The sequence below is a fragment of the Tamandua tetradactyla genome, chromosome 13 (assembly GCF_023851605.1).
Source record: "Tamandua tetradactyla isolate mTamTet1 chromosome 13, mTamTet1.pri, whole genome shotgun sequence".
NCBI lineage: Eukaryota > Metazoa > Chordata > Mammalia > Pilosa > Myrmecophagidae > Tamandua > Tamandua tetradactyla.
This window is the reverse complement of record NC_135339.1, coordinates 21,214,481-21,231,466: the sequence shown is the minus strand read 5'-3', so window position 1 is coordinate 21,231,466 and position 16,986 is coordinate 21,214,481. Positions and strand designations below refer to the sequence as shown.

Here is a 16,986-nt window from a genome sequence, read left to right as displayed (position 1 = left end):
CCATGCATCCCACTGATTAAATCTACAATTATAAATAAGTTCTTGCATGAAATATTTCAAAGGTTTGATATTGAACAAAGAGTCGATAGTAGAGGAGGTTGGGAGAAAACTAAAAATGCATGCCAACAATTAACAGGAAGACATCAACAGTACCACAGCTCTACCAGAGATAACTAATTGAAAGGGGGAAACATAAAAATAAGGAGTAGGTTTTTTTTTAATTTATTTTTTTTAACTTTTTATTGTATAATATAACATATACACAAAGCAAAGAAAGGAAACAATAGTTTTCAAAACACTCTTCAACAAGCAGCCACAGGACAGATACCAGAGTTTGTCATGGGGCTATCATACCATTATCTCAGATTTTTCCTTCTATCTGCTCCAGAATATGGGAAGCTAGAAGGAATAAATATATTTTTTTAGCATTACAGTTGACTTTTTTTTTCTTTTTTGTGATAAATAGCATATATACCAAAAAAGCAGTAATTTCAAAGCACAGCACAACAATTAGTTGTAGAACAGATTTCAGAGTTTGGTATGGGTTACAATTCTGCAATTTTAGGTTTTTACTTCTATCTGCTCTAAGATACTAGAAAGTGAAAAAGAAATATCAATTTAATGATTCAGCCACCATATTCGTTTGTTAAACCCTCCCTACTCTGTACAACAATTCTTGTTGATTCTTTGTCACTATGGACCAATGAAAATTGTTTGAAATTGAGAGTGCTGTTGATGGTACAAACAAGTGAAGACACTGTAAGACGTGGTCTGTTTATTTTAGACATTATCCATGTTACCCAATAGATGGAGGGGGCCTAAGGGTACAATGACCGAGAAGCAGAATGGTGAACCGTGATACATTTATATGATGGAACTTGAAGGGGCTACAAAAAGGAAGGACAACAAGAGGCACTTAATAAACTGAGTTAATCTTGGGGACAACGTGTTGTGCAAAATAAGCCAGAAACAAAGGAATAAATATGCTAAGGTCTCTTTCATAAAATACTTAGGAGAAAATGGTAACCTAGTTTGTAAGCCTTTGTAGCAGCCACACTTAGTCTGAAGTTGTGTGTTTCCAGATTCTGAGACACCGAGCCATGTGTTTCAGCTGGTATTTCCCTGGAACTCTGAGTAACTCTGTGACACAGAAGACCCAGAAATGAAATGTGCAGCCCTGAAAGTTAGCATCGCTACATGTGATAAAGTTAAAGCAACCAAAAAAAAAGATCAGGGCTCAATTAGAGTTAGAAATGAAGCCAGTCAGGCTGGGACTAAGGTAAATCAGAATACAGGGTGCAAGGTGATAGTGTATGTTCTCTAGACCTTCACCTACTGTATGAGATCAAAGGCAGATTTATATGTCTAGAGAAAATTTAGATTTTCTCCTACACAATCTAAATCAACCTGTCTGGATAGCCCATTGCAACCACGCAAACTCCTGGAGTCCAGCACAGGAATGTGGCCTCTTTCTCATTAATTCCAGCTCTGCAAGGAAAATCAGTACACCCCCCACCCCCCGCCATGGGATATAACATTCAGGGATAAAGGTCTCCTTGATAACGTGGGGTATGATTTCCGGGGATGAGTCTGGCCCAGGCACCATGGGATCAACAATGTCTTCCTGACCAAAAATGGGGAAAAAAAAGGGCAATAAGATAAGGCATCAGTGGCTAAGAGAGATTAAATAGAGTGGAGAGGCTATTCTGGAGGATTCTCTTCTGCAAGCTTCAGTTAGTGCTAATTGCCATGGTTTGCCAACCCCCAACCCACATCACTCCTGTTAACTCTTAAGAACGCCTAGGGCTCGAACTGAGACTCTTTAATGGTTTTGTGCACTACGTTTGCTTTCCTGGAACCTATTTCCAAAGAGTTCCTTGGTCAGATAAATTCTGAAACCCAGAGGACTCAGCCTCTCCAAAATTGTCAACTAATTACATCCCCCTATCCGTTAGTGTCAACACCCTTCTCAACATGAAAAAGTCAGAACGGGCATTACCTAAACATCCCTATAGATTAGGAGAAGGATTAAAGGAGAAAGAGGAGTTATAGCAGAGAAAATAGGGTTTAAGAAACAAGTATGACAGCTGAATCACTGTACTGATATTTCTTCCTGCCTCCAGCATTTTGGAACAGCAGAGGGAAAAATCTGAAACCTGTTCTGTTACTACTTGTTGAAGTGTACTCTGAAAATTATTGCTCCTTTTTTTTACCATATATATATATATTTCACAATTAAAAAAACATTTAAAAAAAGGCACGAGTATCATGACAATCATCTTGACAAACCCAAAGAAAGGCATTCAGTATATCTAATTTTCCAACATTTTTCATTAGAAAAGTTGTGAACTTAATAAAAATCATGAATATAATATCTAAAGTTTAGAGTTCCCATATACCACTCTATTATTAATACCTTACAGTAGTGTGGTATATTTGTTACAATTCATAAAATAACATTTTTACAATTGTACTATTAACTGTAGCCCATCATTTAAAATAGGTTTCACTGTTGTACAGTCCTATGTGTTTTTAAAGTTTTTAATCTAGCAACATATATGCAACCTAAAATTTCCCCTTAATCACATTCATATATATGTATGTATTAAGTGAGTATTAAATTTTCTATACACATTCTGATGAAAGTTCTTTATTAGAGTATATTATATATATGTATATACACATATATATAATTCCCTTGCATGTAGTATTGAAAGTACAATAAATTTATTAAGCAAAAAAAATGAAAGAAGGCAACAGATGATATATCAAAGCTGAACAAGGGCAGAGGTAAGGGCACATCTGATTATTAGCTTTGTGTTTGGTGATAAAAGCCAACTTCTTGTTCCTCTGGATCGCCAGCATACCAAGTTCAGAAGGTATACCAATAGATTTCCAAAAGGATCCCTAATACATGTAGAGCTGCAGGCTGAGGACCCACAGGGACTTGTAGTGATGAACTGAAAGAACCTTTAGAGAAAGTGTTTTCAAATGCATTGTCAGTAGATTTGGTGACTAGCAAGGCACCTTGTCTGGGAGCTGGCTTTGGTGGTTCACTGATCTTGCACCACAGTCGATTAGTATCAAAGTCATCATGGGTTGCATTATCTTGAGGAAAGCCAACTTTGCTATGAAAATAACTGGAGAAGGCACTGGAAGACCCAGGGGAAGTCTGTTCTCCTTTTCTAGCAGGTACAACAGGTGGCTGCCACAGTTGTTAAGTCCTTAAACATTTCTTTTAACTTCCTTAACTTCTTTATCCCCCAGTGGGTCTCAGGCAGTGAAAGCATCACTGGAGATATCTTGTGCAGCAGCAATTCTGGAAGGTGACAGATGAGCGACCAGAAGAGAGGAGAGCATAGAAGAGACCTGGACTGACACGGCAGGAGATGGAAAAATACTGCTCTGGAAAGGATTCCCCAGGGAGGTTGTTGATGGCCAAGCATTAGCTGCCACAGATGCTAAAGGGGCCTAAACAATAGGGCTGGGTCCAAGTTGAGGCTGCAAAGGATGAAGGCTCTTTCACCCTGGAGCAGCTGGGCTTGTGCCAAAAATGAGTGATTGACCAAATGCTGAACGGTGACCACCCACAATAGATCCTGAGATGATTAGAGGGGACTGATTGAAGACTAAAGATGGTTGGGGGTTCCATGATCCTGCCTGAAGGGGTGTAACTGGTACATCACTTAGACCTGCAAGGGGCCTACTGGGACAGAAACACTTGTTTTGAAGCCATCTAGAGTGTGGGTCTGTGGGGTTGCAGGTTGTCCTGTAGGTGATGTCTGGCCTGGAGCTTCTGCGACAGAAAGAACAAAGAGATCTGGGAAGCAAATCACTGGCTGGAGACCTTGGACCACTTAGGAGGTATAGACATGTCCCCTAACAAATCTATCTGGCCAGTACCCTATTCCATTTTGTAAGCTCGGTCATCAAGAGTCAGGAGGCTCTCACTCCCATTCTCTACAGCTTTGCTCACTTCTTCAGTTTTTCACTTTCATTTCTTCCTTTCTGTTTACATTATAGATAACTTGAAAAGATCCTTGAGATCAACAAACAACGGCTCGCCTCTTGCCCTGTTTTTATGGCCAAAAAAAAAGGTGCTGGTCCTCTCTTCCACATCAAAACTGAATGCCGAGTTGTCTGTCACAACACGAGCAATAAAAGAAATTTCATTCACTGGATGTTCATGTTCTATTACCCCATTTTTCTCATCGATTAATCTTATCCCAGAAAGCAAAATGTTGACACAGAGCTTTTGTTTGTATTGTCCTTGAGACCGAGCAGCTGCCGCCATTCCCTTTAGTTTCATCATAGAATCTTGGCTCATTTTATCCCCTCTTGCATCTGGCACATCATCAATACCAATTAGATTGGCCTTGTATTCCACACCATCACCTTTAAACCTGGCCAAGAGATGCTCATCTGTCTTTTCAGAGCTTTCTTCTTTTTCCTTCTTTGATGGTCCTTTTGGTGCAGCCTGTTAGTCAGGCTGACCGTTGGTTGTATTTGTCTCTACTTTGTTCAATATGGCATGAACTGCTAGTGGTAAATGAAAGTGAGGGGTAAGGGGTATGGTATGTATAACTTTTTTTTCTCTATTATCGTTTTATTTCTTTTTCTGTTGTCTTTTTATTTCTTTTTCTAAATCGATGCAAATGTTCTAAGAAATGATGAATATGCAACTATGTGATGATATTAAGAATTACTGATTATATATGTAGAATGGAATGATATCTTATTGTTTTGTTTGTTGTTAATTTTTTTTAATTAATAAAAAAAATATATAGCATGAACTCAGGCAGCAAACCCTGGCTCTACTGGACACTTAGTAATGCCAGATGATTTCTGGCAGAGAAGTTCCGAATGAATATAACCTATGGACACAGGCTACCTAGTGCCTCTGCAATATGAGCATGACTTCCCCATCCCTGGAACCTTCAGGCTGCAGCGTCATTACTTTTTATTGCTAAGTAGCATTCCATTGCATAGTTGTAGTATACTTTTTTAATGCATTTGCCAGCTGAGGGGCATATGGGTTGTTTTCAGTTTGGGGAGATTATAAATAAAACTGCTATAAACCTATGTTTACTACAAGTGTAAGTTTTCATTTCTCTTGGGTAAATACCTAAGAGTGTGATTGCTGGGTTATATTTTTTGCGTAAATTGAACTGTTTTAGAAACTGTCAAATTGCTTTCCAAAATGGCTGTATCATTTTGCTTTCCACCGGCTATGTTTGAGAATTCTAATTACTGCATATCCTCACCAGTACTTGATATAGACAGTAATTTTAATTTTAGCCTTTCTAATTTTAATTTTATTTTTGTAATTTTAGCCCTTCTAATAGGTATGTAGTAGTATCTTGTGGTTTTAATTTGCATGTCCCTAATGGCTAATGATATTGAGTATCTTTTCATGTGCTTATCCGTCTGTATATTCTTTGGTGAAGTGTGGGTTCAGAACTTTTCCATTTTAAAATTTGTGTTGTTTGTTTTCTTATTGTTGAGTTTTGACAGTTCTTTACATATTCTGAATGCAAAGCTTTGTCAGAAATATGACTTGAAAACATTTTCTTCCAGTTCATGGCTTGCTTTTATTTTTATTTTGATACAATACACGTGACATAGAGCTTACCATTTTAAAGGGTACAATTCAGTGGCATCAAGTATATTACAATGTTATGAAATGATCAGCATTGTCTATATCCAGAATATTTTCATCATCCCAAAAGAAAATCCCATACCCCTTAACCAGTAACTCCTCATTCCTCCTTCCCTTCCCTGCAGCTCCTGGCAACCACTAATCTGCTTTCTGTCTCTACCAATTGGCCTATTCTGGATATTCTGTTTAAGTAGAATATATAGCCTTTTGTATCTGGCCTTTTTCACTTAGCATGTTTTTGAGGCTCATCCATGTTGTAACATGTATCAGTGCTTCATTCCTTTTTATGGCTGAGTAATATTCCCTTGTATGGATATTGCACACTTTGTTTCTCCACTCATCTGTGGATGGACATTTGGTCATTTCCACTTAGTGGCCATTCTGAAGAAAGCTACTATGAATATTCAGGTTCAAGTTTTTGCTTGAACGCCTGTTTTCAATTATTTTGGTTATATACCTAAGAGTGGGACTGCTGGGTCATATGTTATTTTATGCTTTACTTTTTGAGGAACTGCCACAGTGCTTATTTTCCACAGCAGCGATACCATTTTACATTCTCACCAGCGATATAAGAAGATTCCAATATCTCCATATCCTTACCCACTCTTGTTATTTTCTGTATTTTTTTTGTTATTGCTGTCCTTGTTGTTGTTTTACTAGCCATCCTAGTGGGTGTAAAGTGATATCCCGATGTGGTTTTGATTAACTCTTCCCTAATGATTTAAATATGAGTATTTTTTCATATGCTTGTTGGCCATTTGCATATCTCCTTCGAAGAAATATCTATTCATCTTCTTTGCCCATTTTTAATTGCGTTGTCTTTTTTGTTGTTGAGTTGTAAGAGTTTATGTATTTTGGACTAGATTCTTGTCAGATATATGATATGCAAATATTTTCTCCCATTCTGTGGGTTGCCTTCTCATTCTCTGGATAGTGTCGTTTGTTTTTAATTTTGATCATGTCCAATTTATCTATTTTTTCTTTTGTAGCAACAAAAGAAAATACCTTTTGGTGTCATCTATAAGAATATTACATGTCATGCTTTTAGTATTGTCTTTAAGAAAGTGTTGCCAAATCCAAGGTCATGAAGATTTACCCCCATGTTTTCTTCTAAGAGTTTTATAGTCTCTTAAATTAGCTCTTTGATCCATTTTGAGTTAATTTTTGTTTATGGTGTAAAGTGAGGGCCCCCCTTTATTTTTTTCTATTTGGATAACCTGTTGTTCCCCCATCAAACAGTCTTGACATCCTTGTAGAAAATCAGTTGACCATAAATATATGTGTTTATTTCTGGACTCTCAATTCTATTCCATTGAACTATGTGCTAGTCCCTGTGCCAGACCACACTGTTTTGATTATTATTGCTTTGTAGAAATTTTTGGAATCAGGGAGTATATGTCTTCTAACTTTGTTCTTCTTTTTCATGATTGTTTGTCTGTTCTCAGTCACTTGCAGTTACATCTGAATTTTAGGATTTGAGTTTCCATTTCTGCAAAAAGATCATTGGGGTTTTTGATAGGGATTTATTGAATTGTATTTATTGTATAGTATTGGAAGTATTGCCATCTTAGCAGTATCAAGTCTTACAGTCAATGAGCATGAGATGTCTTTCCATTTATTTAGGCTGGGCTTCCCTTCGCATTCTTTCAACAGCGTCGTTTGCAAAGCAAAACTTTTTCATTTTAATTTTTCCTTTTGTAGATTGTGCCTTTGGTGTCGCATCTAAAATTTCTTTGCCTAATCCAAGGTCATGGAGATTTTTCTTTAACTTTTTAAATTTTATAGTATAACATATATACAAAGCAAAGAAATAAAAAAGCAATAGATTTCAAAGCACTCTTCAAACAGTGGTTACAGGATAGATCCCAGAGTTTGTCAGGTCATGAAGATTTTATCCTGTATTTTTCTGTAACTTCTATAGTTTTACATTTTATATTTAAGTTTATGATCCATTTTGAGATTTTTTTAGTTGTTTTTTGAGATAACAATTGAGATGCAATAAAAATTTCCCTTTAGAGTATACAATTCACAAAGTTATGTGATCTTAATTACTGTCTAATTTTAGAACATTTCACCATTCTAAAAAGAAACCCTTTACCCATTAGTGGTCATGCCCTGTTTCCTTCCCTGCACCCCCAGCCCTAGGCAAACTCTAATCTATTTTTTGTCTCTATAGATTCTACTATTCTGGATATTATATATGCACAACCATACAATATGTGGCCTTTTGTGTCTGGCTACTTTCACTTAGCATGATGTTATTAAAGGTCATGTATGTTGAAGTGTGTATCAAAAATTTCATTTCTTTTTATGGCTGAATACTATTCCATTGCATGGATATATCACATTTTTTCAAGCATTCTTTAGTTGATGGACAATTGGATTGTTTCTGTTTTTTGACTATTATCAGTAATGATGGTATGAACATTCTTAGAGAAGTTTTTGTATGAACATAGGTTTTCGATTCCATTGGGTATGTATAAAGTGTGGGTTAAGTTTCTTCTTTTGGTATTTATTTATTTTGCATATGAGCATCCAATTGTCCTAGCACCATTTGTTGAAATGACTATCCTTTCTCCATTGAATTGCCTTTGCCCTATTGTTAAAGACAAATCAGTTGACTCTGTGTGGGTCTGTTTCTAGGCTCTCTGTTCTGTTCCATTGATCTGTATGTCTGTCCTTTTGCCAATACCACCACTTCTTGGTTACTCTAGCTTTATAGTAAGTTTTAGAATTGCGTAGGGTCAGGTTCACCAACTTGTTCTTCCTATTCAAAACTGTTTTGATTATTCTAGATCCTTTGCCTTTCTCGTGAACAATGTAGAGTCAGCTTGTTGGTAGAAATAAAAAAATGTACTAAGATTTTGATTGGGATTGCTTTGTATCTATAGATTAATTTGAGGACAATCAATATCCTTCTTCTCTTTTTTTTTTTTTTTTTTTCGCATGGGCAGGCACTGGGAATCAAACCTGGGTCTCCAGCATGGCAGGTGAGAACTCTACCGGCTGAGCCACCATGGCCTGCCCAATCAATATCCTTCTAATTTTTCTAATCCATGACTGTTTCCATTTGCTTAGGTCTGCTTTAATTTCTTTATCACTGTTTTGTAGTTTTCAACATATATATATACTCAATATATTTTATTAGATTTATATCTGCCGTTCTTGTTTTGGTGCTATTATAAATGGTATTACTTTAAAATGCTTGAATTCCAATGCTATTATATAGAAATACAATTAATTTTTGTATACTGACCTTGCATTCTCTGACCTTTCTAAACACATTTACTTGTTCTAGGAGCATCTTTACAGATTCTTTGGAATTTTCTATATGGACAAGATATTCATTTTAATTTTATCCACATTTTTACCATTTCTTTTGCTCTTCATTTCTTCCTGAATGAATTCATCTGGTATAATTTTACTTCTGCCTGAGAACTTTCTTTAGTCTTTCATTTTTTGGATATGTGTCTGCCACTTACAAATACTTTAATTTTGGTTTGTCTAAAACTGTCTTTATTTTCTGTTTGTTTTAAAGGACATTTTTGCAAGCTATAGCTGGCAATTATCTTCTTTCAGGATGTCAACAAAATTGTTCAGAATGTCAACAATATTATTTCGTTTTTCTGGCTTCCATTGTCCGTGGAGAGAAGTCAGTTGTTATTACGAGTTTACTTATTTGAAGGCAATCGTCTTCAAATTTTTATAGTTTTTGTTTGTCTCAGTTTTTTAGCAGTCTTACTCTGTTACATCAAAAGTGTGGGTGTGATTTTCTTTGTGTTTATCCTGCTTGGGCTTCTAAGTATTTCCTGAGTATATGGCTTGATTTTCTTTGTTTGTTTTGTTTTGTTTTTTTTGGAAAGTTCTCAGTTAAAAATCTTTTGGAATATTTCTTCTGCTCTGTTTTCTCTCTCCTTCCCTTCTGGGGGCCCAATTACCCATATGTTATGCCTTTTCACTGTATTCTAGATCTTAATTTCCTTTCTGCATTTTCCATTTTTATCTGTCTTTGCTCCAGTCTGACTGTTTTCTACTGACCTAACTTCTAGGTCTGTCATCATCTTTAGCTGTGTTCACTCTACTGGTAAACCTGTCTAATAAGTTCTTTTTAAAAAAATTTATATTAATAAACTCAATCAACATATAATACAGACATTCTTAATGTATGAACATTCCATACTTGGTATGCAATTAATGGCTCACAATATCATCACATAGTTGTATATTCATCACCATGATCATTTCTTAGAACATCTACTATGTTCTTAATTCCAGTAATTGTATATTTCATTTTTTAAATTTCTATTTGATTTTCTTTCTTTTTCTTTTGGTGGGCGTGCATGGTCCGGGCATCAAACCTGGGTCTCTTCCATGGAAGGCACGCATTCTACCATGTTGATTACTTTTTATGTATTTCAGTTCTCTGCTGAAATTCTCTACCTTGCAATTAATTTTCTTAAATGTATTATTAACAGTTATTTTAAAGTTATATCTGATAACTTCCATATATGGATCACTTGTAAGTTTGTTTTTATTGTTTGTTAATTCTTATTTTTGGGATCATTTGGTCTTGTCTCCTAATATGCTTGAAAATTTTTTATTAAATGGTAGACATTGTAAATAAAAAAAATTATAGTGAAGAATTTCAGGTTCTAGGTAATATTATCTTCCTTCAGGGAGGATTTACTTTTGTCTCAGGAAGGCAGTTAATCCAAGGGCGGATAATCTTAATATAATCTTGAATTGAACTGATTTTCATCTGAGCTTTCAGCTTTTGTGATGGCTGGTCTGTTTATATATCCCAGAAATAAGGTAACCCTGACTTTTAGACTATAGCACTTCAGGAGTCCCAACTGAAATCCGGGGAAGTTTGCTAGATTCCCCACACTTAAGAAGACCCAAGAAAGCTCTACTCAGCTTCTGAGCCCTTCAACTGTTTGTTTACAAATTAAAAAATGCCTTTAGGAGAAAAATGGAGCCAGATGTCAGGTTCGCATGCACTTCTTTTCTCTCTGTGACCTAGGCCTCGTCTCTTAAACTTTCAACTCTTCTATGTGTTCAAACCTGCTTTTGTACTTGTGTTCAGCAAGGAGGTTGGTCTGATCCAAAGTAATTTACCATATCTGAAGCAAAATTAGAAGTATGGACTTTGGACCCAAACTTACAGGATTCAAATCTCAATTCCATCATTTACTTTCTCTGTGTTCTTATAAAAGGTATTTAACTTTATCTAACTTTTCTGAGTTTCTCAGTTTTCTCATTGGTAAAATGGGTATAATGGGTATAATGATAGTAGCTACTTTATAGGGTTGTGGTATCTTGTAAGTTTTTATATATATTTATAACATACTCTGTGTGCGTGTATTTATATAACTTACAAAAGTGCCTGGCATTCAACAATATCCTATTGATGTTTGCTTTATAGTGTTTACTTGGCTTGATCTTCTTTCTAATAGGTATTACTCGCCATTGCATTATGTCATTCACACATCTTCAGTGGGCCTCCGCTGGCTGCTGGATGGAGTCCAAAATCTACATTTGTAGTTCGCAGCCTTGGTGGAATATTAGATTAACTTGTGATCCTTTCAAAATTCTTGAAGCCAGCCTGAAGCAGACCAATTACATCAGAATCTTTGGGGGATCAGAATCTTTGAAATTGATGTAACCAATTACATCAGCATTTTCTAAAAAATCCCCAAGTGACTCCATTGTTCGGCTAAAATTGAGACTCTCTGCTCTACACCCTGGTTTTCGAGTTCTCTCACAGCCTGTGTTCTCATCCCTAAATTTGTAACAATACTTTACCTGCATCCCAAAATGAGCATTTCCTTGTAGAAGGTTGTGCCAGTTTGAAAAGGTTTATGGACCCTAGTCAAGCCATGTTTTAATCCTAATCCCATTTTGTAAAGGCAGCTGTTTCTTCTAATCCCTATTCGGTATTGTCATGTTTGAAACTGTAATTAGATCATCTCCCTGGAGGATGTGACTCAATTAAGAGTGGTTGTTAAGTTGGGTTAGGTAACGACATGTCTCTATCCATTCGGGTGGGCCTTGATTAGTTTACTGGAATCCTATAAAAAGAAAGCATTTTGGAGAATGAGGAGATTCAGAGACAGCAGAGAAGAACGACGTAGCCACTAGAAGCAGAGAGTCCACCAGCCAGCAACCTTAGGAGATGAAGAAGGAAAATGACTCCTAGGGAGCTTCATGAAATAGGAAGCCAAGAGAGAAAGCTAGCAGATGGCACCGTGTTAGCCATGTGCCCTTCCAGCAGAGAGAGAAACCCTGACTGTGTTCACCATGTGCCTTCTCACTTGAGAGAGAAACCCTGAACTTCACTGGCCTTCTTGAACCAAGGTATCTTTCCCTGGATGCCTGTGATTGGACATTTGTATAGATTTGTTTTAATTGGGACATTTTCTTGGCCTTAGAACTGTAAACTAGCAACTTTTTAAATTCCCCCTTTTAAAAGCTGTTCCGTTTCTGGTATATGGCATTCTGGCAGCTAGCAAACTAGAACAAAGATCTAGACTTCTCCCTACACAGTCTCCCTACACAGTCTCCTGAGCACAGGGTCAGAGGCTGATGGATCTTCTCTGCTCCCTCCATCCTGTGGTGCTGGGGTGGGGGTGAGGGTTGGCGACTCACCTGGGTGCCTCTCTCCTTGCATCCCCTTCCTAGCCATCATCTTCTTACCTTAACTTGGGTCTGCTCTCTGATGAACCTTCCCACGTTCTTTTCGGTCCTTTAAATTCCTCTTTCCTAGACTCTCCTTTCACCTCCCTTTGTCTAAGACCAAGATAGCCTCCACTTCTCCCTCGAAACACACTTTTTAATTTACTTCCCTGGCCTCATCAACTGACATCCAGGTACAATAGCTACTTTCCAGGCCAGTCTTCATGCTGGGGAAACCCCCAGGAACCAGCATCAGCCAACCTCAAGCTCAGTCTTCCTTCTGTTCCTTTGCTTGTGCTTCCTCCACTTAGCATTTCCAACACACGCTGTTCTCTCTTTTCCCTGCACTTCTCCTTTTCACTTTGTGTATTCTATACAGTTTTACCTCTGAATTATATACCAGCCTCCAACAGAGGGCATGGGAACACAGTAGGAATTCAATATTTAATACTTGTTTGTCGGATGTACCTTAAGCTGGCACAAAGAAGCCTCAGCTAAAATTCCCATACTTCTTATGATTTGATCTGGGAGGGAGGCCTCTGTTGGTGGTGTTAGAGGTCAAATGTCAGGGGGCTCTGGGGAAGCGCGTTGGTTGGTAGGGGTAGGCTGGGAAACTGTATTCGTTTTCTATTGCTGCATTATAAATGATCACCACCTTCGTAGCTTAAAACAGCATCCATTTATTATCTCAGTTCTGTAGGTCGGAATCCTGGGTGGGCTTGGCTGGGTTCTCTGCTCATGATCTTACAAGGCCAAAATCAAGATGTTGGCTGGACTGGGCTCCTATTGAAGGCCCTGGGGATGAATCTACTTCCAAGCTCATTCTGCTGCTCAGCCCACCCCGTCCCTAGGAGCTGGAGGACTGTGGTCCTGTCTTCTTGCTGGGGCTGGTGGCCAGTGGCCACTCCCAGGTCCTTCCACATGGCCCCTCCATCTCATCAGCCACAGAGGGCCTCCACGTGTCAAATCCTCCTCCTCACCCTTTGTATCTCTCTGACTTCTTGTGCTACCAGCTGGAGAAAACTCTCTGCTTTTCAGAGGCTCACCTGATTGGGTCAGGCCCAACCAGATAATCTCCATATCTTAAGGTCAACTGACTTGAGTCTTTAGTCATATCTGTAAAATCCCTTCACAGCAATACCTATATTAGCTTTTTTTTTGGTACGTGGTATGGCAGGGGTCACATTTCATTCTTTTTCCATGTGAGTGTCCCTTAGTGCAGCACCATTTGCTGAATTTTTGTTTGTTTGGGTTTTCGTTTGTTTGTTTACTTGTTTGTTTGTTTGGGAAGTGCGTAGGCCGGGAATCGAACCCGGGTTTCCCACATGGCAGGTGAGAATTGTACCACTGAGCTAACCTTGCACCCCTATATTACCATTTGATTGAATAATCTAGGGGTAGGGATCTTGGGGGACCATCTTTAGAATTCCGTTAAAAAAGAATACCTCTCTAGAATGGTTTGGCATTTTAGTAGAATAGAAAGTATGACACAAAATTTGGCAAAATTTGTAGTCAGAAAAGACACAGTTGATGTGATTTCTATTTTGAAAAAAGACATGCATGTATAAGAAAACTCTCTAAAGTTATAAACAAAACTGTAACAGTGGTTGAGTAATGTTGGATTATGAATGATTTTTATGTCTCTTTTTTGTTTTAACCCACCCATTCCCATGTGAGTAGAATAGACTGTTTTTATTACTGTCTTTCTCTTCGCTCAAAGTCTTTTTTAAAAAAAAAAGACTTTAATTACAGATATAAAGTAAAACAATTACTTGTTGGTTGGCTGAGAATTGCTAGAAATTAATAAATAGTTTGGAAATTATTTGGTAAATTCTAATTACTTAGCAAAAGTAATTAAAATATTTATAAGCAAACACCCATAAAACACCACCAAGCAAATACATTACTCAATAAATGGTTTAATTAGTATTTCATTACTAGAAATTAATCTCCATAACTAAACATTACTACAAATTACATGTAGGATGGACAACTTATTTTACTGCTATTAATGATTTCAATTACTAAGTTTGTGCAAGTCTAATTCCTTCCCACTCCATCCTCCCCCCGCCCCCTGCAACTTCCCCAGTTCTCATCCTGCCCCCGCCCAGGCCAGTTCCCCCACACTGGGCTTGAATTAGTATGTGTGGGACTGGTCTGACACCTTCCACATGGTCAGGAATCCCTGACACACAGATGAACAATTTCCCTCAGCTTGTTTCCCGGTTGTCTTGCTGAAATACTGGCCCTGTGTGCCTCTTAATCAGCTGGAATCAGACTCCAGGGGCTGGTGGGTTTCTTATCACAGATATACTTCCCTCTGGAGTCTTCTAAATCACTTGGCCGTAAGGCTCCATCCTTCCCACACTGTGCCAAGGTCTCTCTGGCATCAGCTCTCAGGCTGGGAGGGTGGGGATGGGGAACCAGCCCCTGCTAACTCATAAAAGGGCATCTTTGTGCAGATTAGAAAAAGGAATCCTTTTCTCCAGAGAGATGCCAGGGTGGATTTCAGTCCCTCTTGTTCTTGGGTCAAGTTCCCCAAGAAAGAGGCTCTGAGACTCCAGGTCTGCATGCATGAGTTTTACTGGGGGAGTGCTCCAGGACCACCCGTAAGGGGCTGGGGTTGGGGAGGAAGAGAGACTGAGGGACTGGTTGAGCAGTGACCCCATGAGAAGCTCAGAAGGTGGGATGGCCCTTCAAAAATGTCCTGAATTGAGGCAAGGGGGCTGGGCCTTTGTCATCCCACATACCAGACATTAGCTGGGGACTACTCTGGGGAACAATGTGCCTCTTTTTGGCTGAGAACAATCCCTGGCAAGGGACTCAGCTGCCAGCTGTCAACAACTAACATTCCCAGCAGCTGGAGGAGTGAGTGCTTCAGCTCTACAGGAAGAATATGGGCAGCGCCCACCGGTGCCCATGCAGTCCCTCGGTGGCATGTGCAACCCAACAACCATATGGGAGTACCCTGGTGGGGCAGCCTTAGGGAGTGTGCTTTCCTACTGGCATGGCACTGATGCATGAGCTGTCCCTTATTCAATGGGGCTGGGGGCAGTCTCACTTCTGGAGTTTGATACCAACTGGGACTTCTTACACCCAGACCAGCAGCTCTAGAGAGCAGGTCTCATGGTATCCTCAGGCCTGACACGTTTCAACACTCGATAGTTGCTGATTAAATGTATAGTAGTAAGGACAGTCACTCAAATGCATTATTATAATCGATGACAAGCTTGATGAAGAGAAATGCAGATAGTCTGCTCTAATCTGAGGCATCACGGGAAGCTTTCCCAAAGAAGTGACACGTGGGCTGAGACCTGAGGAACGAGTAAGAGGGAACCAGGCTGTGCCACCAGGTTGAGGGAAGGGAGGGGAGCTCCACCCAGAGGGGCTTCCAAGCCCTGACCTGGCCAGGCGTTCACCGGGTGGAAACAGGGAGGACCTGAGCAGTCAGGTTCACTGAATTTCTCCTGCTATCCATTGCCAAAATGTGTCCTTTGTCCCCATCAAAGTCTTATCTTGTATGGGATTCGTGCACCAGAGAGCTTGTTTTCACCAAACCTCAACCTTGGCAGTTAGATGGACTCTCCTGCATCTGGATCTGCTTTCTGGAGTGGGAGATAAAGGTGAGGTGGCACAGCTAGAGGTGGAGGTGCAGCCAACCCTGGGTTGCTCCTACACTGTGGTGAAACTGAGGCTGCAGGCAGCTGGGCTACACATCTAAACTTCCCACTCAGCCTCCTGGGATCCTTGATGCTTGGACTTTTCCTGGTTGCTATTTGTCCTTACTCACATCCTGTCCCACCCTCACCTCCTCCAGGCCAGCCCCAGACTCCTCACTGTCCAAGGACCATGCTCTCCCTGTCTCCTCCATACCTTTGCACATGCCACTTTCCTTCCCCATGACCATCTCTCTAGTACAAAATCTATCCCAAAGCCCCCAACCTGGTCCAGCAACTCCAAGTCATACCAAATTCTGCAGTTCTTAGCTCCTGATTCCTTAGGGCAGAGGCCCCGTTTGTTTTTGAAACCCCAGTACCTGGTACCGTTCCTGGCCCAGAGCCAGGAAGTTGGAAAAAGGCCAGCGGAGAAGTCAACCCTGAAAGAAGGCTCAGGGCCTCTGCTCCTGCCACAACGCCCGCTGTGCCCGGCAGTGTGAGCGGTGGTGAGGTGGCTTCTGCTGGGCCTCCTCGGCAGGCAGTTCTGAGGGGTGCCATAGGCCCAGCTTCTGCTGGTGGTGGCAGGGAGGGAGGGAGGGAGGAGGACAGAATGTTCTTGTTTATTACGTCTGGGACTTTGCCTGCCTTGTCCTTAATCAGTCTACAGCTAATTAGCCGCCTCTGCCCAGCTCTGCGTAGCACCATAAATCACGGCAGGAGAGAGCTGTCAGCCCAGTGCCTTCCGGCTCAGGGGAAATCCCGGCTCCTTGGGTGGCCCTTCCTGGCTGAGGCACTGAGAGGGACACAGGGGCTCCTCTGTGAAGGCTCCTGAGGAACTAGGAAGGGGCCCTGGGGAAGCTTGGAAGACTATAGGAAGGAGGGTTTGGCATCGTCCCTTTCCTTCTTTTTTGTTCATGGTGACAGTGTGCCTGGTCCTAGACAAGAGTCGCACTTTCCCAGATTCCCTTGCAGCTAGGACAGACCATGTGGCGTAGT

The 16,986-nt window shown here is 39.9% G+C and overlaps 1 protein-coding gene and 1 pseudogene across 13 annotated transcripts in view; one reads left to right on the top strand and one right to left on the bottom strand.

Annotated features, from left to right (window-relative positions):
• Positions 1–13,257, bottom strand: part of LOC143653340 (disabled homolog 2-like) — a 29,979-nt pseudogene extending 16,722 nt beyond the window's left edge.
• LRMDA (leucine rich melanocyte differentiation associated) overlaps positions 1–16,986 on the top strand; it is a 1,434,085-nt gene that overhangs the window by 114,269 nt on the left and 1,302,830 nt on the right. The gene's annotated exons all lie outside the window — the stretch shown is intronic.